This window comes from Nomascus leucogenys, chromosome 12 (assembly GCF_006542625.1).
Source record: "Nomascus leucogenys isolate Asia chromosome 12, Asia_NLE_v1, whole genome shotgun sequence".
NCBI classification, from domain to species: Eukaryota; Metazoa; Chordata; class Mammalia; order Primates; family Hylobatidae; genus Nomascus; species Nomascus leucogenys.
In genome coordinates this window covers 40,225,040-40,234,122 of record NC_044392.1, presented here as the reverse complement: position 1 = coordinate 40,234,122, position 9,083 = coordinate 40,225,040, and positions in this window count along the sequence as shown.

Here is a 9,083-nt window from a genome sequence, read left to right as displayed (position 1 = left end):
AAAATTATGGCTTTCAAGTAGCTTAAATTGCTGAGAAATTACCTCTATAAGCTAAAACCAGAAGCCAAATGTTTAAAGATTGAGCAAAGAATGATCTATTTTTTTTTTTTTTTTGAGATGGAGTTTCGCTCTTGTTGCCCAGGCTGGAGTGCAAGGTGCAGTCTGGGCTCACCGCAACCTCTGCCTCCCAGGTTCAAGCGATTCTCCTGCCTCACCCTCCCGAGTAGCTGGGATTACAGGCATGTGCCACCGCGCCTGGCTAGTTTTCTATTTTTAGTAGAGACAGGGTTTCTCCATGTTGGTCAGGCTGGTCTCGAATTCCCAACCTCAGGCGATCGGCCTGCCTCGTCCTCCCAAAGTGCTGGGGTTACAGGTGTGAGCCACAGCGCCCAGGCTTTTTTCCTTTTCAATTGTTTTTGTTGTGGTAAAATACACATAACAAAACTTTTCATCCTAACCATTTTTAAGTGTACAGTTTAATAGCATCAAACACATTCAATAATACTGTGTAACTATCATCGCTATCCATCTCTGTAACTCTTTCCATCTTGTAAAGCTGAAACTCTACACCTATATCCTTTAGACAGTAATCCCCATCTCCCCTCTTCCCAGCCTCTGGCAACCACCATTCTACTTCCTATTTCTAAGTCCCCTTACTTCTTCATATTTACCCTTCCCTTCTTGATTTAAGAATACAGAAGTCAGGCCGGGCCCAGTGGCCCATGCCTGTAATCCCAGCACTTTGGGAGGCCAAGGTGTGTGGATCACCTGAGGTCAGGAGTTCAAGACCAGCCTGGCCAACATGGTAAAACCCTGTCTTCTACTTAAAAAATACAAAATTAGCTGGGCATGATGGCAAATGCCTGTAATCCCAGCTACTTGGGAGGCTGAGGCAGGAGAATCGCTTGAACCCAGGAGGCAGAGGTTGCAGTGAGCAGAGATGGCACCACTACACTGCACTCCAGCCTGGGTGACAAGAGTGAAACTCTGTTTCAAAAAATATATATAATCTATATATATATGTATGTATATGTCAGCTGGAGGCCAAGTGCGGTGGCTCATGCCTGTAATCCCAGCACTTTGAGAGGCCAAGGTGGGTGGATCACCTGAGGTTGGGAGTTCAAGAACAGCCTGACCAACATAAAGAAACCTCATCTCTACTAAAAATACAAAATTAGCCTGGCGTGGTGGCACATCTTTGTAATCCCAGCTACTTGGGAGGCTGAGCAGGAGAATCGCTTGAACCCAGGAGGCAGAGGTTGTGGAGCTGAGATCACGCCATTGCACTCCAGCCTGGGCAACAAGAATGAAACTCTGTCTCAAAAAAAAAAAGTCAGCTGGGCATGATGGTGCATGCCTATAATGCCAGCTACTTGGGAGGCTGAGGCAGGAGGATCATTTGAGCCCAGGAGTTCAAGGCTGCCATGAGCTATGATCACACCACTGCACTCCAGCCTGGGTGACCGAGGGAGACCCTGTCTCTGAAAAAAAAAAAAAATGTGTGTCTGTGTGTGTGTAAATCATGTGGCAGCTATGAATGGGAAACAAGGGACAATATCCCTAGAAGGTAACCTATAGCTCAAAGTTTACTCATGCTTAGCAAGCCCGTCGCCATAGGATATTAGGAGAATTAACCAGTAATTCATGGGAAGGTCCTATGTTAAAGGAATTCCCCCCTTCTTCTGATGCCAGGGAAAAGGAGGAAATTTTACTGTTACTTTTGGAATCTGTTCTGAGTACAGTATGGTAATGATGGTGGCCTTTGGTCCCAGCCTCATAGGCAAATAAAAGGATAACCTCATTGCCACACCTGCTGTGTGTCCAGTGTGTCTGATAAAGCTGGAATATTCCCCCTTCCCTTGTTCCATGGACACAAGATGAGAATTGATGGGTGCTGTACCTGGTCTGCCCCTGTGGGCACTAAGGTAAGGCAGGGGCTTCCTCTTTCTGGTGAAGTGAACTTTTGTGGCTGGTGCTAAGGCAATGCTGGAGTTCTTTGCCACCAGCTCGTCTCTTGCAGACTCTGCTGCTTGGGGGTATCTGTTTATTTGTTTTTTGCCACACTGAGCTGGAGCACAGTGCTGAAATGATTTTTCCCTTTACCATCTCTTGCTTTAAAAATGTTATGCTTGTTCTCATGCTCATGCTCATATTTTTAATAAAGGGCATGGTAGCAAAAACATAGTCATTGCTTTGGGAAAGAGTTCTGACCAGAAAGAGAGACTTGAGCATCTTTTGCTGGACAAATGGTAGTTCTCAATGAAGGTTCTGAACACTGTTTTCTCTCTGCTAGGCTACTTATTCCTATCATGGGCACTCAAACTGAGCCTCTTTTCTCTAGCATGCCTATAATTCCTCCTTGGGGCCCTGGGCTGAGGCTGGGATCTTGGGGCTCTAGAACCTTGCTTCACTTCCCTGTCCCTCTAGTACCTACTACTGAAGAACTAATCCTCAAATACTAATCACTGAGGAATTATTCTTGAGTGCTTTCTTTTGAGGAGCAAAAACTGAGTATTTGGGGAATTGGTGAATGCCTTTATAAATGGCTTAGCAGAAAATATAAGCATAAGAAACAGTCAAGGAAGAAAGTTAAAAAGAAGAAACTCATTTGTCTTATATTCAGCACTTCCAACACCAAATGTTTGAGCATTCTCCTCCCAATAGGCAATTCTCCAACTCTGGACAGCAACTGGGTGTCCTGCAATCCCAATTATGACACTACCCAGACTTCATACTAGTTGCAAGTCTCCGATTGTGACCTATACTTCTGGCAAACTGGCTGTACATCAGGGGTTCCCATGACCATGCCTCAGGTTCAGTAATTTTCTAGAATGGTTCACAGAACTCAGAAAACTGCTTTACTTACTGTTACTGATTTATTAGAAAGGATACAACTCAGGAACAAACAAATACAAGAGATGCATAAAGCAAAGTGTGGGGATAAGAGGCGCATGGGGCGTCCATGCCCTCTCTGGTGTACCACCCTCTCAGCACCTCCATGTGTTCACCAACCTGAAAGCTCTCCGAATCTCAAGCCCCATTGTTTAGGGTTCTTATGGAGGTGTTATTATGTAGGCATGGTTGACTGAATCATTGACCATTGTTGATTGAGTCAATCCCCTCTGCCTTTCCTGAAGGCCTGGTGGGGGCTGGGGGGCGCTGAAATTTCCAAACCTTTAATCACAAGGTTGGTTTCTCTGGCAACCAGGCTTTCATCCTCCGAGAGTTGCCTCATTAACATAAATGCAGGTAAGGTTGAAAGGGGTTTATTAAGCTGGGTGTGGTGGCTCACGCCTGTAATCCCAGCATTTTGGGAGGCCAAGGCAGGCTGATCACCTGAGGTCGGGAGTTCGAGACCAGCCTGACCAACACGGAGAAATCCCATCTCTACTAAAAATACAAAATTAGCCAGGCATGGTGGCACATACCTGTAATCCCAGCTACTCGGGAAGCTGAGGCAGGAGAATTGCTTGAACCTGGGAGGCGGAGGTTGCGGTGAGCTGAGACAGCACCATTGGACTCCAGCCTGGGCAACAAGAGTGAAACTCCATCTCAAAAACAAAAACAAAAAGAAGAAAGGGGCTTATTACAAATAATAAAGATGCTCCCCTCCTAACACTCAGGACATTCTTTAATTTATTTTAATTAAAAAATTTGTTTCTAGAGATAAGGTCTCACTATGTTACCCAGTCTTCAGTACAGTGGCTATTCACAGGTGCAATCCTCCCACCTCAGCCTCCTGAGAAACCGGGACTACAGGCATGCACCACTGCACCTGGCTCACTTAGGAAATTCTAAGGGTTTTAGGAGCTGTGTGCTGGAACCCACTGTGCCAAAACTGAAGGAGGAAAACCAAATATATATTTCTTATTATATCACAATATCACATCCATATCGCTGATATCTGTTTTGGTATTTTTTTCAACTGCGTAGGGGTGGCAGAGCTGGGATAATAGTCCCATCTATACGTGGGAGAGGTCTGGCAATCCAAGCAGGGTATATACTTGTAATTATGTTCCTGAAGTCCAAATATGTGCGTCTTGGTGAAGTTTCAGGCAGTTAAAGGTAGAAGGATTCTGCTCCCTGGATGATCCTGCAATTCTAATTTCAGAGACTTGGTGTTGCTGTTGGGTAGGACCCTTGATGTCCCCTTGATCTTGCCCCAATCTAGAGTCAGCTCTTTCCACTTTCATCTCTTCCATCTCCTCCTCTTGCAACAAATCCATGCCCTAATGTCCTTTTTGGGAGCTGCCCTCTGTGCCCACCTCTTTGCCATTCTCTCCACCCTCTTGCCCTTGCTGAGTTTCCCTTATTTTTGGAACTGTTTGCGGTGGGAGTGGCTTCGGGCAGCTTCCTTGTCCCTGCTGTGCTCGGTCCCTGAAAACTCGCCCTCACAGGAATCACTTTCCAGTGAGCTTCTGTCTTCCTTCATCATCTTCTCTCCAAATGCAGCTCCTCTGCTGTCTGTGCCTCTGAAAACTGAGGGTGGGGGTCAGGAGATATGCATTTTTTTTTTTTTTTGAGACGGAGTCTGGCTCTGTCGCCCAGGCTGGAGTGCAGTGGTGGGATCTCAGCTCACTGCAAGCTCCGCCTCCCGGGTTCAAGTGATTCTCCTGCCTCAGCCTCCCAAGCAGCTGGGACTACAGGCGCCTGCCACCAGGCCTGGCTAATTTTTTGCATTTTTGTTGAGACGAGCTTTCACTGTGTTAGCCAGGATGGTCTCGATCTCCTGACCTCATGATCCGCCCGCCTCGGCCTCCCAAAGTGCTGGGATTACAGGCATGAGCCACTGCGCATGGCCTGAGGTTTGCTTTTTGTGGTAAGATGGTGCCTTTCTTTCTGGTTGTTTAGGTGGCAGCTTTGACTCCAGATCTACAAAGGGAGAGATTCACAGTCCACAGATAAGTAGAAAGTCAGCCTGTTCACTAGGGTGCAGGAAGAGCTTCCTCATTCCTTTGTTGGCTCTTTCTCTCCTGCAGTCATCGGGTTAGGGTGAACCCTTCCTCTCAGCATCATGCTTCAATCATCATCATCATCATCATCATCATCATGGTCATCATCATCATAGGCTTTCCTTACTCACCAATCCACATGAAGCAAGGGGAGCCACCCCCACTAGATCACTTGAGAGTATCCTTACCTGCACATAACTCTTTGTTGGCTCAGGTTACATCAGACTTAGGATCTTCAGGGATGCTCACCCCCAAGTTGGGGTGATTCCTCAGCCTTATGCTACCTACAGAACATGAATGGTGATGATAATAGTAATATCTAAGATTTGTAAGTTGTTGTGTGTCAGATCCCATTCTAAGCATGTTTACATGTATTAACTCATTTAATTCTTGCTGCTTGATGACATAGATACTATTATTATCCCCATTTCATAAATGAAGAAACTGAGGCACACAAATAGTAAACAACCTGCCCAAAACAAATAAGTGTTTGAGCTAGGACCAGAACTCAGGCAGTCTGGCTTCAGAATCTGGGCCCTTTGTATCACCCTGATAAGGGGCTAGATAAGTGAAGGGCAATAGATTGGTTGTCAAGAATGTTGTCCAGCCTAGCTTATAGGGCAGAGCTTCCCTTAGCTGAGCTGAGCTCATGCATATCCACTTGGTCCCTCATAACCTAGACAGGTAAAATCTGTACCTTCTCTGGTCCCTCATCCTTCCAGGGAAGAACCAGTGAGTAGGTGTGGATATCCTGAAGCTAAGCTAAACTCTCCTCTTAACTCATGGGAAGGCCCTAGGCCTCATTTATTCTTCTAAATCAGTTCTCAACAAGGGGGTGCACTGCCCTCTAGGGGATGTTTTGGGTATCTGTGGGGGTATTTTTTAGCTGTCACTGTGTGTGTGTGTGTGTGTGTGTGTGTGTGTGTGTGTGTGTGTGTGTTGGGTGGGGGGTGGGGTGGTGATGGTGGTGGTGAAGTTTCCTGGTATTTAGGGGCCAAGGATGCTAGACAATACTGCAATGATCAGTGTGTGTGTGTGTGTGTGTGTGTGTGTGTGTGTGTGTGTTGGGGTGGGGGGTGGGGTGGTGATGGTGGTGGTGAAGGTTCCTGGTATTTAGGAGCCAAGGATGCTAGACAATACTGCAATGACCAGGACAGTGCTGCACAAAAAAGAATTGTCCCACATCTCACATGACTTTTAAAAGTCCCATTGGAGGCCAGGCGCCGTGGCTCACGTCTGTAATCCCAGCACTTCGGTAGGCCGAGGGGGGCAGATCACCTGAGGTCAGGAGGTTGAGACCAGCCTGGCCAGCATAGTGAAACCCCGTCTGTACTAAAAATACAAAAATTAGCTGGGCATGGTGGTGGGCACATGTAATTCCAGCTACTCAGGAGGCTGAGGCAGGAGAATTGCTTGAACCTGGGAGGCGGAGGCTGCAGTGAGCTGAGATCATGCCACTGCACTCCAGCCTGGGCGACAGAGCAAGACTTTGTCTTTAAAAAAATAAATAAATAAAAATCCAAAAATTAGCTGTCCGTGCTTGCGTGCACCTGTAGTCCCAGATACTCGGGACACTGAGGCAGCAGAATCGCTTGAACCAGGGAGGCGGAGGTTGTAGTGAGCTGAGATCGCACCACTGCACTCCAGCCTGGGTGACAGAATGAGACTCAATCTAAAAAAAAAAAGTCCCATTGGATATTAATGTAGGTAAATAAAGCCTGTTATAATCGGAAGGAGCCTAGAACACAACTCCATTTTACATATAAATGCAAAGTATTTTTCTCATTGTTTTAGACCCTGAATTTCCAAGAAATACAAGTAATGTGTAGATTGAAGGGACATCATAATTTGTTTTGTTCAGAACTTTACCAAGAGTTGTTTGCCATTTCAGGAATCCATGTCATAAGACAATGCTATTTGTGGTATTTGAGTCTCTAATACCTACCTATCAGTTTGCATGTATTACTGTTGCATTCACAGCAGTTTTTTGTTTTTTTGTTTGTTTGTTTTTGAGACTGTCTTGCTCTGCCTCCCAGGCTGGAGTGCAGTGGCAGCATCTCGGCTCACTACAGCCTCCATCTCCTGGGCTCAATTTATCCTCCGCCTCAGCCTCACAAGCAGCTGTGACTACAAGCATGTGCCACCACATCCAGCTAGTTTTTGTATGTTTTGTAGAGAAGGGGGTATTGCCATATTGCCCAGGCTGGTCTTGAACTCCTAGGCTCAAGTGATCCGCCTAATAAAAATTAGCCGGGCATGGTGGCGCTTGCCTGTAGTCCCAGCTACTCGTGAGGCTGCGGCAGAAGGATCGCTAGAGCCCAGGAGACCAAGGTTGCAGTGAGCCAAGATCATGCCACTGCACTCCGGCCTGGGCAACAGAGTAAAACCATGTCTCAAATCAATCAATCAATCAATCAATCTGACTTAAAATTAGCCGGATGTGGTGGCGGGCGCCTGTAGTCCCAGCTACTCAGAGAGACTGAGGCAGGAGAATGGCATGAGCCCTCGAGGCGGAGCTTGCAGTGAGCCAAGATCTCGCCACTGCACTCCAGCCTGGGTGACACAGCGAGAGTCCGTCTCAAAAAAAAAAAAAAAAAAAAAATCCTACATGACTCCAAAGCACTTTTGAAGGAAAGAAGGTATTACTGAAGATGATTCTGAATCAGGTCTATTTATGGTAAATAACTTTTTTTCTCTAATACCATAATTTGACATTCAACATTTCCCTTGATTCTCTAACAGTTATATATTATTACTCCTATTTTATAGATTTAGAAGGATTCATAGACAGAGACTAAATAATTTCCTTAAAACTTTAGACCTTTCTGACTTCATAACGCATATTTTATTTTAAACCCCTAATACTCCTCTGATGGTCTCCTGCATTCAGAAATAAGTTGCGTAGCTGAGTGTGGTGGTTTATGCCTGTAATCTCAACACTTTGGGAGGCCGTGGCTGGAAGATTGCACAAGGCCATGAGTTTGAAACCAGCCTGGACAACATAGTGAGACCCTGTCTATACAAAAAATCAAAAATAAAAAATAATTTTAAAAAGGAAGAAATTGGGCCGGGCATGGTGGCTCATGTGTCCAATCCTAGCACTTTGGGAGGCCAAGGCGGGCAGATCACCTGAGGCCAGGAGACCAGCCTGACCTATATGGTGAAACCCTGTCTCCACTAAAAATACAAGAAAATTAGCCAGGCATAGTGGCCCACAACTGTAGTCCCAGCTACTCAGGAGGCTAAGAATCTCTTGAATCTGGGAGGTGGAGGTTGCAGTGAGCCGAGATGGCACCACTGCACTCCAGCCTGAGCAATGAAGTGAGACTCCGTCTCAAAAATAAAATTAAAGTAAAATAAATAAATAAGTAAAGATTAAGGAAAAAGGAATAAACCAACTGTGCTCAATATGTGACCCTGGGCTGGGGGCAGTTTATCATGCCTATAATCCCAGTACTTTGGGAGGCCACGTTGGGTGGATCACCTGTGGTCAGGAGTTCGAGACCAGCCTGGCCAACATGGTGAAACCCTGTCCCTACTAAAAATACAAAAATCAGCTGGCTGTGGTGGCACACACCTGTAATCCCAGCTACCTGGGAAGCTGAGGCAGGAGAATCGCTTGAACCAAGAGGCGGAGGTTGCAGTGAGCCAAGATGGCGCCACTGCACTCCAGCCTGAGTGACAGAGCGAGACTCCGTCTCAAAAACAAACAAACTATATATATACATATATATATATGACCCTGACTTGTATACCAGGGTGGCACACTCAGCTCCTTTAAATGAGCTAAGCAGGAAAAGATTAGAAGACGTCAGGTAACTATGGGGCCTTAGCTTCTCCTCATGAACTGGATGTTGTTTAACTCACCTAACCATAATATTGGGTATACACAGCAGCATATTTTTTTTTTTGACAGTCTCGCTCTGTCACCCAGGCTAGAGTGTAGTGGTGCAATCTCGGCTCACTGCAACCTCCGCCTCCCGAGTTCAAGCCATTCTCCTGCCGCAGCCTCCCAAGTAGCTGGGATTACAGGTGGCTGCCACCACGCCCGGCTAATCTTTGTATTTTTATTAGACATGGGGTTTCTCCATGTTAGCCACGCTGGTCTCGACCTCCTGACCTCAGGTGATC